This window comes from Mustela lutreola, chromosome 1 (assembly GCF_030435805.1).
Source record: "Mustela lutreola isolate mMusLut2 chromosome 1, mMusLut2.pri, whole genome shotgun sequence".
In the NCBI taxonomy this organism is placed as follows: domain Eukaryota; kingdom Metazoa; phylum Chordata; class Mammalia; order Carnivora; family Mustelidae; genus Mustela; species Mustela lutreola.
Genome location: NC_081290.1, coordinates 103,985,614 through 104,002,848, shown reverse-complemented (window position 1 = coordinate 104,002,848; position 17,235 = coordinate 103,985,614). Strand labels below are relative to the sequence as shown.

Sequence of the window (17,235 nt, the reverse complement as noted above, 5' to 3'; positions counted from 1 at the left end):
AACCCAGATAGCAGAATTGTTAAGGTTTCCCAGGTGATTCCAATGTGTAGAATACTTCTCTAACAAGCCATGTGTTGGCTCCTGATCCAGATTCTAAGGCTGCCCAGCTGGGGTATAAGCTTTCTGGGTGAGAAACAGCTGTGGATGAGAGAGGGCAGTTCTTTGGCAGCAATATAAATTGTTAAGCAGCCACCTAGCAGAGAATAAAGTCACACTAAAATTTTAAAATAAAGCCTCTAATTTTATTGGATCAAACTTTACTGCTCTTCTAGACTTTTTTTCTCCTTTCATTTCATAAAATTATAGAGCTAAAGCAATAATGCTAAAGAGATCAATACTGTTCATCATCAGGGGTGGATGTCATGCCTTTTCTTAACAGTCTTCAGTGAACCCGCAGAGCTAAAAATAAGTTAAATTAAGTTTTAGACCTCCATCTGTCTGCTAAGGTGACTGCCTGACCTACTGGTTGTTTTTTTTTGTTTGTTTTCTTTTTTTCCTACTCCCCCAGACCAGCTCTTCCTCCTATCAAGTACTACCTAAGAGATCATCTGTAGGGAAGAAATTGGGAAGACTTTCTAAGAGAAGTATTTACCTGGTTAGCATTTAGGTATTACCACCTCAAAAAAACAAACAAACAAAAAAACAAAAAAAAACAACAAAAAAAACAGCTTCTATGCTAATTGGCTGGCCAGGACCTGGGTAGTAGAAAAGAGTTGGCAAAGCAGTTCCCAGGAAGGAGAATACACAGAGGTAAGGTAAGACACATTAATGTATGTTCCGGATGCCCATGATATTACTCTACAATTACTCAAATATATTGCTGAGAATTTCTCTTTGATTCCAGGTAAGCAAATGAGACTGTGACTCAGATATGTCTTTATAAATGAGTTAGAGGCAGCATGATGTAATGAAGATAGCAGAACATGACATCGGATTCATATCTGATCTCTGTCACTAATTAGTCCTATTTATGTCCACAGGAGAAACTTTTCAATCTCCCTTAGCCTCAACCTACTACTCACCTGTAAAATAGGGATAATAATATCTCCCTCACATCATTTTTTTTAAAGATTTTTTTTTTTTAATTTGACAGAGATCACAAGTAGGCAGAAAGGCAGACAGAGAGGGGGGAGCAGTCTCCCTGCTGAGCAGAAAGCCCAATGCGGGGCTTGATCCCAGGATCCTGGGATCATGACCTGAACTGAAGGCAGAGGTTTTAACCCACTGAGCCACCCTGGTGACCCCACATCATTGTTTTAAAGATGAGTATTCTTTTATGTAAGTATCCAGTATGGTGAATGGAAATAATAGGCATTCAATAAATAATTGTGGCAACAAATAGAATAATGATAGCAATCGTATTTGCAGTCATTATTGTTAGCTGTTGTTATCTGTACATACCAACAGAGAAATTATTAGCTTATATCCCAAATCAAAAGCTCTCACTTTATGTTTCTGAAGTATTTGTGACATGGGAAATATTCCTAGTCATGCAACTGAGGCTTACAGTTATTTTGCACAAAATTTCTTTAATAAGGTCCTTTTAATTTTTAGTTCTAAGGTACTGGAATGATAACATTTCTCAGTCCTTAAAACAATAAGACCAGGTTAACCAAATGGTCTCTGGTTTTAAAAACAATGAGAAAATAAGAGATAAATTCTATAAAAAAGACAGTGTACAGAAATGGATAAATAAGTGTAAAATGAAAGATTTTGAAATCAAGAGAGACATCTTGCCAAATATGAATAACTCATTCCTTAGCAGAGTATTTATTAGGGAAAATAATGACAAACACAATCTTGGCAAGACAAACTTACTAATTGGGAGTGTATTGGGCAAATTTCCAAGAGATGCATAAATCATTTTCTAGATCAAAGAAAACTATTAAATACTTGTGTGGCCTTAGGAATGTTTCTTAATCTCACTGAGCATCAGTTTCCTCACCAGTAAAATTGTGGTGATAATAATAAGTTGTTTTGTGCGTGGAATTAATTAGCTGGTGGTATACATAAGTCACTTCATATAGTGCCTATTGCTGTGTTGGCTATCATTTTTATCTCTGAAGCTAGGATTAAAGTGATTTAGTAGAAGAATTTGAAGACCTATCAGAAAATAATGATTTGGCTAATTTCCAATACCTGAGCCTCCCACGGGATTAGAGTGAGGTTTTGGGCATATCACATGGGATCCTCACTTATTCTTAGTTTGTCAAGTAGGAATTACTAAATGTAGGAGGGTATCCAAAAGGAGTTTTGGGGTTTAATCAAGCAGACTAATTATGGTAAGGGATGACACCTCTTACCACTTGTATTTTTCCTACAAAATTTTGATCAGAAAGCTGTGTTAACAAAGGATTTTTAATTCCTAACAGTGGGAGATCCCTTTCTAATTGGTTACAAGTTAGTTTTGTCATATCTCTGAGCAACATTTGGCATATGTAAAGGGGAAGAAGCACACAAAGAATATGCTGGAATGGAGTCTGCCTATATGGGCATTCATCCTTAGGCAATGACACAGCAGTCTTTGCAAAGAGCATGACAAGCTTCTTTCTTATTCATTTATTCATCAATTATTTCGTAAGCACTTAGGACCAACAAGCAACCCCTAATTTCATTTGTTTTTACACTACATGAATTACTTCTCATACACAGTCTGATCAGATATTCCTGGTCAGCAACTTAAACTCAAGTGAGGTCAAAATCCCACAAATTTCCCTTAGTGACTCTGCCTTGTCCTAGAATCTCTTCAGAACCTTCGGCTGGATGCTCTACCTGCAGCCAGACAACAGGCAAAAAGAAAGAGACCTTGGAAAATGGAGTGCCTTTCACTTAATAACCTCAACTCAGAATAGAAACACATCACTTCTGTCCACAGTGTGTTGGGAAGAACTAGTTACATTGTCCCACCTAGATGCAAGGGAAGCTGGGGAAAGTAGCTAGGTAGCCACTTCCCAGTTACAATTCCAGGCTATGGAAGGCGATTCTGTTGCTCAGCAAGCTATCACTGCCCTAAGTACCCAGGTGCTGATGAAATTCCTTTCATCATGGAACTTAGAGTCTAGTTCACTCTTACTCTGATAAGAGCTTCCTCCTAAAGTTTCAGTGCACTAAATCATCTTTCATCAATTTTACCCTCATCTCGGTCTACTCTATAGAACTACAGTTCCCAGAATCCCTTTCTAGTATCAGTCAGGGTTTGATTCTGCCAATGAGGCATTCACAAAGATTTTTTAAAAGGAGCCATTTTTCTCAGAAGCAGCTGTTTGCAGACCGATGAGATCATTGTTGGCAGCACTCCTTAGCTTTCAGCACTTCTCCCAGGAATCACTTGCTATAAGCAAGCAGCTGAAATCATCAGAAGCTTCCAGTGCTCGGCCATCCTCTTGAGAATAAGTACTCCATGCCACTAGGATCACTGATAGTGGCTCTCCTGCAATTCTTTCAAATTTGCTGAAAATAATCTTCCAGGCCTCTCCCAAAGCAATTCCAATGCTTTGAATTAATTTTCTTCCTACTCAAAATACTAGAATGACTTCTATTTTCTGGAAAAATCTGAACACACTCAGGATTAAAATGTTCAGTACGTTTAATCAGTAATTCAAAGAATTATTTTCCTGTGCCTGTTATATGCTAGGTCTTATGCTAGATACTAGGGAATACAATTTGACAAGCTAAGTAGATTAACTTCTGCCTTCATTGGGCTTATTTTCTTTAAAGATTTTATTTATTTATATTTAATATTTATTTGACAGACAGAGATCACAAGTAGGCATAGAGGCAGGCAGAGAGAGAGTGGGAAGCAGGCTCCCTGCTGAGCAGAGAGCCCGATTCGGGGCTTGATCCCAGGACCCTGGGATCATGACCTGAGCTGAAGGCAGAGGCTTTAACCCACTGTGCCACCCAGGCACCCATTTTGTGCTTATTTTTAATAAATAAATATTATTAAATATAGTAAATATTAATATTATCAAATGTATTAAATATTATATATTTTATATAAATATATTAAATAATAAATGAAGATTTTAATAAACTCATTAAAAACATATAAAACATTTTAAGCCTGTAAGTATAAGTGTGTATGTGTATATATATATATATATATACACACATTTAAGTGTATATACACGCGCACACACACACACACACCATCAAGTTTGAAAGGAAAAAGAAAATCAAGAGTAACTCAATGCTGCTTTACTCATCAAAAGAAATTTGGCAAAATTCTTGGAAGTATGTCACTAATTAAATATCTTTATTGCCTCTGAGTTGTAATGAAATGACATATCACACAACAGGGGCCACAATTTGTCAAGGTCATAATAAGTATCTTCCAAAGGCAAGAAACCCTACCTTGTTTTTATGTGCAGGATGAAATATTGCATATTGGTTATGCTGCTAGAGGATTTGGATCATCAGTAAAATGGAAAACACTTGGCTGCAAATGCAGTTTTTTTTTTTTTTAATCTGTAAATGTTGGAATTTTACAGTAAAATCCTTTAGAGAAGCAGTACCAAGTAAAGCAGAATAGGTCACTGTTAGGGATAATTCTGATCAAGATAATATGGTGTCTGTGCTCTTCCCACATATTAATTTGTTAGTCAATGGTAAAAATGCTTATTTTCTATTCTTTATACTAATCTAGGTTAGAGAAAGACCATCAATTTTCACTATTAGGGTGTGTAATAATTGTATGAAGATTATAAAGTATAACTATCATGCTCCCCTTTTCCTCAGTGTCAGTACTAATGTGAACATAGCTAACAATAATTAATATTCTATTAGTGGCTTGTAAGTAGAAAAAAAAAAAACATGTGTAGGAAACCATCAGGCTCCATCCTAGCCACAACTAAGACAAGCAAAATGTTTATAAGAATCTGCATCTGCTTAGCTCTTTGTATCTATTCACTCCTCAGAAGTAGGACTCATAATTTACCATTCCCAACCTCTGAATACAATCAAGGAGATCTCTTGTAAACTCTGTTCAGTACTTCAAGCCTCAGCATTTGGCTAGTCTTATTGCTTACCCTATATTAAAGCTCAGAATCAAAGACCAGCCATGTTCTTTATAAACAAGCTTCTACCATACATCTATTCACTCAACAAATATTGATTGAACATATAATGTGTGTTGGGCCCTGGAGATATAACCAAAGATGACATAGATGATCCCTAACCTGATTGTATTTGGGGGTGAGTGATGAAGTTACAAAGAGGAGGTAGACTGTTCATAGAAGGAAGTATAAGGGCAACTAAATCAAACTTGACAGTTTTGAGACCACTTCCTAGAAGAAATGCCTTTAACCACAATCTAAATGAGGCTTAAAAGTTATCCTGGCACAGAAGAGAGGTAAAATTATCTGGCAGAAGGAAGAACGTTGAGAAACCCGGAAGTGAGAGAGACCATGGCAGATATTCTATTGGAGGAACTGGAAAGAGTTTAATATAGCTGGATTTTAAATTACAGTGTTGAGTGGTGAGTTCAGAGAATTAAGGAATAGATTTTATAGGAACTGGTAGACCACATAAGAGAGTTTGAAGTTTAGGAGCAATTTGGAGCTCTTGAAAGGCATAAACTAGGAGAACAGTCGGCTCACTTTGGCATTTTGGAAGTTTTATTCTGGCTGTCCTATGAAGAACGGAAAGGAAGGGAAGAAAGACGGAAGGAGGAGGAGGAGCCATATAGGAGATGATTGCCGTAATTCAAGTATGAAAGTATGGTAGTTTAATCTATGGCATTGAGTTTTTCTCTGGATTGACCGACTAATACACTGTTTCATTTAGAATTGGTTTCCTGCCTTACTTCTCACAGTCCCTTCCAGATGTTAAAGTTCTACCCCATGTTAGTCTTAATAGCAGCACTTCTACATGATATCAAATATGCTTGATAGTAATTGATTGCCAGGGTGCCCCTCTACTGATTGCCTTAATCATGTGTTCCCCAACTATGATATGCTATACTCACCTACTGGGAAATGTAGTTCTTGCTACCACCAGTCTTTCCCTAAACAACTCCTATTAACCACTTCCTGTTTTCTGATGCTGAGACCTTTCAATTTGCTGTCTTTCCTCTGTGAAAGCATATTCTTTACCATGGCTTTACTATGTTGTCCTAGTTTTCCTATGATCTAAGCTCCAATTGAAACACTGGCAATATCATGGACTCTAAGATAAACTGACACAGATTTTAGGATTTTGAACTTGTAGCCTCCTATAGTCCTTGTACTGCTCTCTAGTGTCACAGAAATTTCTTCAGCTTGTATTGAATAGCTATTTAATCTGAATAGGCATATGTTTTTAAAGTTTGTATTTAAATTCCAGTTAGTTAACACCCAGTGTAATATTGGTTTCAGCTATACAATGTACTTATTCAACAATTTCATACACCTGGTGTTCATCCCAACAAGTCACTCCTTAATCCCCACCACCTTTTTAACCCATCCCCCATCTACCTCCCCTCAGGTATCTATCAGTTTGTTCTCTATAGGTAACAGTCTGTTTTTTGGTTTGCCTCTCTGTGTCTCTTTTTCCCATTGTTCATTTGTTTCTTAAATTGCACATATGAGTGAAATCATATGGTATTTGTCCTTCTCTGACTGACTTATTTAGCTTAATGTAATACTCTATAGCCCCATTCATGGCATTGCAAATGTTAAGATTTCATTTTTGTGTGTGGTTGAGTAATATTCCATTATATATACCACATCTTTATCCATTCGTTAGTTTATGAACACTTAGGCTGTTTCCATATTTTGGCTACTGTAGATAATGCTGCTATAAACATCAGGATGCATGTGTCCCTTTGAATTGGTATTTTTGTATTCTGTAGATAAATACCTAGTAGTAAGATATCTGGATAACAGGGTGGTTCTATTTCTAACTTTGTGAGGAAGCTCCATATTGTTTTCCAAAGCAGCTACACCAGTTTGCATTCCCACCAACACTGCAAGAGTGTTCCCCTTTTTCCACATCCTTGCCAACACCTATTCTTTCTTTCTTGTGTTGTTGATTTTAGCCATTTTGATGGCTGTGAAGTGATATCTCAGCGTGGTTTTGGTTTGCATTTCTCTGATGATAAGTGATGTTGAGCATCTTTTCATGTGTCTGTTGGCCATCTGTATATCCTCTTTGGAAAAATGTCTTTTCATGTCTTCTGCCCATTTTTAATTGGATTACTAATTTCAGTTAGTAATTACTAATTTCAGTTACTAATTTGAGTTTTATAAGTTCTTTATATATTTTGGATACTAACCATTTATCAGGTAAGGCATATTTATCTTTAAATATTATGAGAGCATTATAACTTTACAGGTACACTGATTCATTCATTCAGTAGTCATTGAAGTTCAGCCCTATGGTTAGAATCTGGCTGACTCCAAGAAAGGATACAAAATGTTGAATGACACATAATTCTTCTTTCCAAGAAACTAAAAAGTTAGTAGGGAATCCAAAAAATTGTATAGTCAACATTTCTGTAATACTGTAAGATATTTAATTCTCTCAAGATGATAGATATCAATTTAATTTGAATGCTTACTATGTGCCAGACTCTACCAAACACATGATATGTCCTGCGTTTTTCAATTATTATAATAATCCTTCAAAGCAGATGTTATTCCAATTTTTTTTAAGTTAGGAAATAAGACTCAGGGAAGTTAGGTGACTTGCCCAAGATTACATAGAGGGTAAGTGGTAAAAGTGGATTCAATCCCAAGCTTGTTTTATGAACAGAGATTTGCTTTTTACTCATATGCTATAGATACTTGCCTCTAATGTCCACGAATCATAATATATCCCATTCTAAAACCCATTACATCCATTTAAAATATCTTCTGGAAAGGAATACGATGGAATAAAGCAAGAAAAGGATGACAGAATGCTTTCAACTTTTATGTTAACTTCGATATATTTATTGTGGCTGACTGAAACTCTCTCTAAAGAGGACTTATATGGGTTGAAATAACCTATAAAAGAATTCTGAGGCTGCACTTGAGCTCTGTGGGAAAGAGCACCATCTTTAATTTGTGATGTCTGCCCTGAAGTCAGAATAGAGAAGTTGTGATTATCGTACCAAGTTTGTAGCTATCATGTGCAAGGAAGTCTATGAGAAATCAACCATATGATTGCCTAGTAACAGTGAAGACTCAAATGAATTCTGCTTTCTTATATCTGTCCTGACCAGCATCTACAGCTTTATCACATGGGGGGTGGGGGTGGGGGGAGAGAAAGAAAACTGGGAAAGAATTATAGACCAAACCTGCTTTTTCTAAAATGGTAACTGCCAGCTAGATAAGGCTTTTAAGCACTTAAAATCTACTGAGAATGACTGAGAAACTGAAATTTTAATTTCACTTAACTTGAACTAATTTCAATTTAAACTAAAATACTGGACACTATATTTGGTTATTGGAAATGTTTAAATAAGTTTAGGATAACTTGGAGATGTGACTCTACTTTTTAACCATTTTATAAAATCTAGAAACAGATCAAGTAATTTCAATGAATATTGAAATATGCTATAAGTACAAAATACACACTGGATTTTGAAGATTAATCCCACACAAAAAAAGAATGTGAGCTATTTAATTGATAATTATTATACTTGCTATCTCTTAAATCTTTTGGATATATTGTTAAGTCAAATATATTTAAATCAATGTCACCTGTTTCTTTTTACTTCCTTAATGCAGTTAGTAGAAAATTTGAAATTGCATGTGAGACTCACATTTTATTTCTATTAGACAATATTGGACACTACAGAAGATCACAAGGACAGGGAAAGAGAGGGTGAGAGTAAGTAGGTATTGAATTAATTGAATATTCAGGTAGGTGGGTGTTCTAGAAAGTGTTTCTTGGCCTTTCTTTTTCTTTTATAATTATTTAAGGTGTCTTTTTAGACCATGTTGTTGTTGTTGTTGTTGTCAGTCCTCCATGAAATTTAAACCAAAAATATACTATATATCTGTTTATGTACCATGGCGGATCCCAAATCACTCAAATATGCAAGATGTTCTTGCCCAGCTTATATTTAACAGCTTGTCCCTTTGAGAGTGATACTTCTCCCACAGAGTTTTAGGTGTTGGGAAGGGTTAAGTGACTAGAAGTCCCAGTGATGAGAGAATGAATCTTCAGACAGTGTGAGGCAATGACAAATAAGGTATCATGAGTTAATTAAAGAACTATGTTGAAGAACAATGAGGCAGAGGTACCAAAATGAGGATCTGGGGCAGGGTATGAATTATTAGGAGCCATGGTGATCCAACACATTTTTTTGTACCTTTAGACTGTAGATTTTTCTAGACATGTGAAATGTTGGGGCTACATCTAACTCACAATTATATGGTTTGTAGAACGACTGCATATCACCAGTATAACAGGTGTTAAGTTATATCACTCATTCCTTCCATAAGTGTAGATGTCAAATCTATATTTCAAATCTTTCTTTCTAAATATTTTATTTATTTATTTGACAGACAGAGATGACCAGTAGACAGAGAGGCAGGCAGAGAGAGGAAGAAGCAGGCTCCCCGCTAAGCAGAGAGCCCCACGTGGGGCTCCATCCCAGGACCCTGGGATCATGACCTGAGCCAAAGGCAGAGGCTTCTGAGCCACCCAGGCACCCCTGTCAAATATATATTTCAGATGAAATGAAGAAATTAGTGCACATAACATGTAATAGCTTTATTTCCAGGCTTTGGAATCTAATAGAAGAAAACATGGATTCCTCCTTGATTTTTGCTGTCCTTTGGTCTCCATTACTCATGTATCTGTATTAGATGGTGAAACAAGGATAATGACAATAAAAGAAGATGTAGGCCAGAATGTGGGGTGAATGTCAATTGATGCCATTTTCTGTAAATAAAGATTTATGTGAATAATATTTATTTCCATAGTAATCTATCTCATAAGGCTATTTCATATAGTTTATCTTATGAGGCAAAAGGGCAAATCCTTTGATACTGTCAAAACATAACTTTCTTAAATATATAGAGTATAAGCTTGAAATTTATAACATGTCCTGAAATGATTACGTAAGACAAAAAAATAGGGACTCTGTGTTGGGTCTTGGGGATAAAAACAGAGGTATTTTCCAGATTTTTGCTCTGACCAACTGGAAACCCATTCAAGTTTTCTTGGTGATTTGTCATTGTAGTCAAAATGAGTGTCACAGCTTCATGATAATTAAAAAGCACTATTTAACTAACTTATCCTGACTCAAGCAAATTTTCAATTTTAATTTGGTTTCATGAACAACTCTTCCAAGCAGAAAAACTCTTCAGATGCCCAACTGTTTTAAGTTTTCCTGCCTATTAGTAGTAATATTTTTATTGAAAGTTTTTTAGCATTCTAGATTTTTTAGTAAGTACATTATATGCACTTGGAATATAGTATGTTACATTAAATTCTTCCCACTTTCCACCTCTCCCTTTATTCCCTAGCTCCATAAGTAGCTTCACTATCTTCCTATATCACCCAAACCAAATGTTAACAAGTTCATCTGAGGATCCTTTTTCTCCTTGGTTCTTGCATTATACTCGTCATTTTAGCCTGCCAATTATTCCATGTAACATTTGTACATCTCCATTGCTACTATCTTAGTCTCTCATCAATTCTCCCAACTTCTTTAAAGTTCTCTTTACTCTTCAAATCAATTATTGTCTTAAACAGAACTGTTTCAACCCTGACTGACATGGCTCAAGTGGCTAGGTCAGAAAAGGGAATTGACTGGCTCAAGTAATTAAGAATGACAAGGGTAGTTCTGCCTTCAGGTGCAACTGGGTCCATATACTCAAGCCTAAGATTAAATTTCTTTTTCCATCCCTCAGCAGTGGTTTTGTCCATGTTCTGGCCCCGTTATCACCTATTGCAGTCAAATTTTCTCCATATGGTGGGTATTATAGACATGGAGACATACTGGCCAAATCCCTCTTCCAGAAAGACTTGCTGTTAACTGTGGGAAATGCAAAGAGCCAACAGCCTCTAGTTGTCAGTTCCCTTAGTATCTTTATCAGCTACAGAGAGCCACCTCACCCAAAGTCACGCATGCATCTGGTGACTGAATGAAGCTGACCAGCCATCTGGAACCTATGCAGGACACTGCTGGGCTTTCCTCACACCAGAGCTTCTTGCCAGGTTGGCTGAAGCCTTGTCAAGCCTGCATCTCAATCTACTCCTCTCTTTGCCCAACTATGTGTCTTCAATCCTTTTTCTGGGGTTGATCCCTAATAGACATTTGCATTACAAACTCTATCTGTGTCTGCCTCCTCACCCTATAATAGTGAATTAGATGGCCTGAGTGACTAGGACTTTCTTGTCCCAGAACTGGAGCTAAGCCTTCTCCCTAGTGCTGACTAGAACAATCCTAATGATGGATTCTGATTGACCTTCCTTGGTTCACATTTCATTCCCTGGGCTAATTACTAGGGCCATGCAGTCAGGAGGGGTGTTTGACCCTCACCAAGACCACATAGAATGAGAAAGGAAGAGTTATGTAGGAAGGAAAATGTTGTCCTCTTTAAACTTCCATATATCCAACTCCTATCTCTTTCTATAATACAGATCTAAAGTGGTTTTTCCTTTGTTTAAACATCAACTTTCACCATTGCTTATAGCAGAAAACATTCAGAACAGCACAAAACACTGTAAAGGACACAGATTCATCAAAGCCCCCATCATTCTTACTTGGGCATAATACTTAGGAATGTTCTCTGCCTTGATTGGGGATTGCATTTTGCATGAAAAGATATCCAAAGGAATGCAGTTGCTACCTTTGCTTCAGCTGCTCCAGTGTATCCACGCTGACCTGCATCTGGACAGTTCTTTCTCATGGTTTTTCATTCATGGTTGAATCATGGCTGCCAAGGCTTTAGTCATCATAGACTCATTAATGTCAGGACAAAGGGGTGGGTGGAGATTTCCCAAAACCATCGCCTTTACCCATACTTGCCCCACCAGGTTTTCTATTAACAGTTTATGGGACAGAAATGAGTCACATGAAAACCCCTACCTGCAAGGGAGATGACTGAGAAAGTCAGGCTCTGCAGGAGTCATCAAGGGAAAGGGGGTTAGAATTTAAGTTAAATAAGAGGGAAAGTGAGAATGTGAGGGGGCTAAGAATTGACAGTGAAACTGTTGTAGATTATAGGTTCTGATGAGGCAAAGGAACATCTGAAGTCAAGGTTCTGAACAGAGGAAACTAGAATGATCGGAGCTGGTGAGCAGAGCAGGAAAAGCTCGAAATTGAGATTGTGGAGTTAGTTGAAGTTATTTGTAATGACACAGAAGTCAGGGGCTAAGTGGAGGAGTGAATGGAGGGCAGGAGACAAACCAGCATTGACAGTCCCAGCAGGTGCTTGGCACTCAGCAAGTGGTAGATAAACAAACGATAAGCTGACTTTCCTGTCAATATTTATCTGCAATCTCTGCATCTCTCCTGAAAGAGACTCTCTTGTCAAATGCTTTCTCCTCTCTGATGTCCTATAGGGACCTATATGTCAACATATTCAAAGGTCAAACCGTAACTTCTCAGTTTTGACATCCCATCTCTTTATTATGTTCTCTGGTTAGCTACGTATATTCACTTACCTCAGCCAGTGATCTAGAAGGTGCCCTGACTCTTCTTTCTCATGGCCGCCTCTTACCAGTTACAAGGTTTAAACATGGTAACTTAGAATCATCTTCTTTATTCTTTCTTCTCTTCCTCCAATACCTTGGTCAGATATGCATCATTTCTTATGGGGACTATTGTAGTAGTCTTTAAAGGAATCTTCCTATATAGAAATATGATTTTTCCTAATTAAAAATTTCTCAGAATTTCTCAGAAATCCCCAATCTGTGAATGTAGGGGAAAATGTACATAGTATCATCTCTTCATCCTGCCAACACTGTGAATAAATTGGTAACCATCTTTCACCTGGTCAACAACACAATTAGTCACCTATAGGATTATTTTTAACAACATAATTAATCATCTATAAGATTTACTTTACAAAATGGAATAGATTCATACACCCTGTACTCTAATTTAGAAATTCCAAAAGCCAGTATCGAACACAGTAATGTATCTCAGCAATTTGTGGGTTATGCTTTGATTACTTTGTTACTCCTGTTTATTCTAGTAGTTATCTAGTTATAATTACATACGTAATTCCCTGTTAGGTTCTTAGCACTGTGAGGATAGAAGCCAGGGCTGTCATGCTCATTGATTATGTTCTTACTAAGTGGAGCAAGGTCTAGTGTCAAATGAAACTTTTTGAGTGAATGCATGGATAGTTAAATAGCAGTATTAAATAGTGTGTCACTAAAACAAGAGAGGAAATTTATTAAGAATGTGCTATGGGCTAATACCATGAGGACAAACTATGTGCATTATTTCTTTTACTACTCAAAAGATGTAGATATTATTATTACTCTATAGATGAGGGAATTAAAGCTTAGAGAAATTGTTACTTCCCAGAGGTCATGGTTACTAGGGAAAGGATCTAGGACTTTAATCATGATCTGATTTCATGCTGTTAATGATTATAGAGGTTCCAAATGAATTACTGTTTTATATTATTATTTTTAAATTTTATTTTATTCTATTTTATTTGTGTTCCAAAATTCATTGTTTATGCACCACATCCAGTGCTCCATGTAATACACGCCCTCCGTGATCCCCACCACTAGACAAACCCACCCCACCACCCCCCTACCCTCCAAAACCCTCAGTTTATTTCTCAGAGTCCACAGTATCTTATGGTTTGTCTCCCCTTCCTATTTCCCCCAACTCGCTTCTCCTCTCCATTTCCCAACGTCCTCCATGTTACTGTTTTAAAAGTATAAATTTATCGGGGCACCTGGGTGACTCAGTTTTTGGGCACCTGCCTTCGGCTCAAGTCATGATCCCGGGGTCCTGGGATCAAGCACCACATTGGGCTCCCTGCTGAGTCGGAAGCCTGCTTCTCCCTCTCCCAAGCCTCCTGCTTGTGTTCCCTCTTTTGCTGCATCAAACAAATAAATAAAATATTTTTAAAAAGTATAAATTTATACAAAGTATAAAATAAAATATAAAAATATTTCGAAATTTACTCAAAACACATATTATTACTCATATCTTATTAATTTCATTTTTCTAGTTTTCAGCTTTTTTATTGAGGTATAATTGACATAAAATATATTTTAGGTGTACAATATAATCATTTGGCTTTTGTATATATTGCAAAATTATCATAAGTCTAGTTAACATCTGTCATCATACAGTTACAATCTTTTTCTTGTGATGAGAACTTTTCTCATAGCAACTTTCAAATATGCAATAAACTATTAACTATACTCACTGTGCTGTACATTATATATATATATATATATATATATATATATATATAAATAATTTCTTTAGCCGTTATTCATTCATAACAGACACTTACACTGTTTCCATTCTTGGCTATTCTAAATAATGAAGATAGGAGTGCACATATCTTTTTGAATTAGTGTTTTCCTTTTCTTCAGACAAATACCCAGATACAGAATTGCTGGATCATATAGTAGTTCTATTTTCAATTTTTTGAGGAATTTCCACATATTATTTTCCATAGTGGCTGTATGAATTTATATCCCCACCGCTAGTGTACCAGTATTCTCTTTCCTCCACATCTTCACCATTACTTGTTAATTCTTGTCTTTTTTATAATAGCCATTCTGACAGGTATAAAGTGGTATTTCACTGTGGTTTTTGATTTACACCTACCTGAGCAGTGACATTGAGCATCTGTTCAAGTACCTGTTGGCCATCTGTGTATCTCCTTTGGAAAAATGCCTATTCAAATCCTCTGTCCATTTTTTAATCAGACTGGGGTTTCTTGCTATTGAGTTGTATGAATTTTTCATATATTTTGGATATTAACCCCTTATCAGATATATGATTTGTAAATATTTGCCCCCATTTAGTAGGTTGTCTTTTTTCATTTTGTTAATGGCTTCCTTGGCTGTGCGGAAGCATTTTAGTAGAACTACATATTAATTTTTATTAGAGCTTCTTTAAGAGGGTATTTTAATTGAGCAAGGGGAGTCAGAGAGCAGCTTGGCATTTCTCATTCCTACAGCCTCTCTGTTCTCTGCTGTGGTCTATAGGGAGTAACCTTTAATAAAAAACAACAACAACAACAAATTCTTCATACTTATGAAGATTATAAATTAGCATATGGATTATTTCTTTTTTTGAGACAGAGCTTTAAGTAATTGGACAGCTTTTTAAAAATCTGGTCAACAGATCAAACAGCTAGTGATGATATTGTTGCTACAGTAAACCCTGTTTTCAAGAAAAAGTTTATTCTATTAAGTGTATTTTGCTCTAATACTGAAGCAGCTATGACAGAGTATACAAAAGGTTGCTTAAAGATTACACAAATAAAAGCCCCTCTTTTTTTTTCCAGTAGGAATTAATATGGAAAATACTTTGTTTTCCTGGCAGTTTGAAGGTAGTATTAGAGAATTTTGGATCTCCTGACATCATTCCTTATAAAAAATAAATGATCCTGAAAAGCTTCCTAATGAAATAGGGGAATGCAGGGCTGTGTGATGTTGTATCAGAGACTTCTTTTTTTTATTTTTTTTTTCAAAATTGGCATTAAAAAAAAAAAAGGTGGAAAATGAGGAACTTGGACAGGGGATTAGGAATTTTGAAAACAGGGATTAAGTGGAAATTGTATTGTTTCTCTATGGGATATGTAATATAAATCAGAGCAGCAGAGTTAAAATGGCAGATCTGACTTCTAGCCTTTGAAAGTAAGAGATCTGTTACAACAAGGTTGACCCTTGATCTTGTCTGAGAACTTGGATTTTGGGGTATAGGGTTCCCACCATTCCTAGAACTGATGAAAGTGGCTCACTGTGCCTAAATTGTGCAATCAATATGGTTTACCCTAAACACCTTTTTTCACTCTGAGAGTCTGATATCTATGTGCCGCTCAGAGGATGCCTACATGACCAGCTAACAAAACCCTGAGCACTGAGTTTCAAACAAGCTTTTTTGGATGACAACCACTACCAAAAAGAGTTGTCACAACTTGTTGCTGGGGGAATTTAGTGCAACCCGTGTGACTCCACTGGGAGAGGATTCTTTGAAACTTATACCTGGTTTCCCCCAGACTTTGCCCCACATGCCTTTTCCCTCTGCTGATTGCAGTTTGTGCCATTTGTAGTAATCATAGCCATGAATATGATTATATGTTGACTCTTATGAGTTCTCCTATCAAATCACCAAACCTAGAGGTGATCTTGGATAACTTCAACACAGTACCTTACTCACTATTACTAAAAGTCTTCAGGATATCACACAACTGTTGAGTTTTCATTATGTATCCAAGTATTTTTTTAAACACTGGGAATATAATAATGAGTAAGATATAAACTGTGTGAAAGATTCTATTGCTCAGGATTTTGGATGATTCTCATCCAAAACTGATTTTGTCTTCCAGGAGACATTTGGTAATGTCTGGAGACATTTTTGATTATCACCACTGGGACAGTGCTACTGGCATCAAGTGAGTAGAACCCAGGTACATTGCTAAACATCCTACAATATAAACAGAACAGTTCCCCTCAAGACTCCAAAAATCATCCAGTTCAAAATGTCAATAGTGCCAAGGTTGAGAAACTCTAATATAGTGGGAGAAAGACACACACACAGGTGATTTTAATAGAATGTGAAAACTGGTCGTTGACCTCCTGCCTTCCAGGGACCTTATCCTTTCACTTACCTTAACCACTCATTCCTACAACCAGGGCCCCCCACCTATCACCTTTGTATTTCTTTTACTCCCTCATGGCCTCTGATGAGGTTAAGTTCCATTGTCAATTAACAGTAACCATTCCTTTTAATACCCCCTATTTCCCCATATCTAGCTCTCTCTCTAGGCCCTCTTGACCAACCTCAATAATAGTAACCTGAATTTATATTGACTCCAGACCCATGATGCAGCTGACCTTGACTGATTTCACTTTAAATTCATAGTCCTCAACCATCACATGGATCCTGCATGCTATGCTGCCACCACATATCTGCAGAGCCTTCCTTCTCTCACCCATTTCATACTTGCTCTCTCTCTCCAAATTCCCTACACCTGCTAGCCTTTCTTTATGCTCAAGTTGCTTGCCCTGTTTGCAGTTTCGCTGAGAAAATAAAAGCAACCAGAAGAGAACTTCCACAAGCTCTCATTGCCACAGCCATTGAAGTTGGCACAACTGGCACACATT

The 17,235-nt window shown here is 36.8% G+C and overlaps 1 long non-coding RNA gene across 3 annotated transcripts in view; it reads left to right on the top strand.

Annotated features, from left to right (window-relative positions):
* LOC131829697 (uncharacterized) overlaps positions 1-17,235 on the top strand; it is a 90,339-nt gene that overhangs the window by 69,793 nt on the left and 3,311 nt on the right. For 2 of the 3 annotated variants that reach the window (XR_009352958.1, XR_009352959.1), the window contains 2 exons: positions 509-755; positions 16,458-16,523. This is a non-coding gene — a long non-coding RNA (uncharacterized LOC131829697). The remainder of the gene's footprint in view (positions 1-508; positions 756-16,457; positions 16,524-17,235) is intronic. The other variant, XR_009352960.1, reaches the window with a different exon arrangement.